The following is a 1558-nucleotide window of genomic DNA, read 5'->3' as shown; positions in this document are numbered from 1 at the left end:
ACACACACACACACACACACACACACACACAGCTTAAAATAAAGGTTTTCTGACCTCAGGGGAGCAGAAGGAAACCAGGACCAGGGAGACCTTTGCTACTTCTGGGTTTCCATCAGATCCAGTAACGTTTCCTCCTCTGGTATGATTCTGTTTTATAAAAGTGAAAGCAGCAGGGTGTTTTAGAACAGGACATCTGGTTGAACACCATGAGAAACAGAAGTGGGCTCAGCACACAGCCCTGGGGGAGCCCAGGTTCAGGAGCTCAGGTTGAGGTTCAGTCAGATCCTGATCTACACAAATCACATTTCTGTTTTAACATGTTTGAACAGAGTCCGACTCTTCATGTAGACTTCTGCCACCAAAAGTCTGACTTCATTGTTTTATTCATGGTCTGAGGTTCTTATTGCAGAAACAGAAGCTGAATTACAATAATGTGCTTTAAGATTTATGCATTAGCTCCCTTCAAACATTTGTCTGAAGAAATGATGCAAAGTCAAAAGTAGAGAAACAGAGTAAAATAAGATTTTGCCACAAATTTTCCATATTCTGAAAAGCTAGAAATAAAACTGTAAAAATAAGAGCCTGGAGCAAAAACGGTGAACTAAAACAAACTGTGAGCAGAAAATAAAGAAATAATTAAAAACTGAAGAAATAAAAGACAGAACAGGAAAGAGATGGCAGGACTAAAGGACAGGGGGAATCTGATCAGACCAACAGTTAGAGAATAAATCCTATGTTCCTGAGTTTCATCAGCAGGGGTCAGGATTTCACCAAGTAAAACCCATTGCTCCTCTGTCTCTGAGTCACTCTGACTCCTGTAATTATGGTCTGGAAACAAGACTTCTGTGATTGGTTACTTATAATATCAGCTTACATAACAACATTTAWTTCTATTTAAATTATTATGTTTGGTCCACATTTTCCCAGGAATGTGTCCCACAGCCTGACACAGTTACACTGTCAGAAAGTCCTGTAGTCTCACTGAGTGTACTACAAACTGTACTACACTGTTACTACAAACAAACTGTACTACACTGTTACTACAAACAAACTGTCCTACACTGTTACTACAAACTGTACTACACTGTTACTACAAACAAACTGTACTACACTGTTACTACAAACAAACTGTACTACACTGTTACTACAAACAAACTGTACTACACTGTTACTACAAACAAACTGTACTACACTGTTACCACATCAAACTGTCGTACACTGTTACTACAAACAAACTGTACTACACCGTTACTACAAACAAACTGTACTACACTGTTACTACAAACAAACTGTACTACACTGTTACTACAAACAAACTGTCGTACACTGTTACTACAAACAAACTGTACTACACCGTTACTACAAACAAACTGTACTACACTGTTACTACAAACAAACTGTACTACACTGTTACTACAAACAAACTGTCGTACACCGTTACTACAAACAAACTGTACTACACTGTTACTACAAACTGTCCTACACTGTTACTACAAACAAACTGTACTACACTGTTACTACAAACTGTCCTACACTGTTACTACAAACTGTCCTACAC

The sequence above is a fragment of the Austrofundulus limnaeus genome, unplaced genomic scaffold, assembly GCF_001266775.1.
Source record: "Austrofundulus limnaeus strain Quisiro unplaced genomic scaffold, Austrofundulus_limnaeus-1.0 Scaffold1463, whole genome shotgun sequence".
Classification (NCBI taxonomy): domain Eukaryota; kingdom Metazoa; phylum Chordata; class Actinopteri; order Cyprinodontiformes; family Rivulidae; genus Austrofundulus; species Austrofundulus limnaeus.
This window is presented reverse-complemented; position numbering follows the sequence as displayed.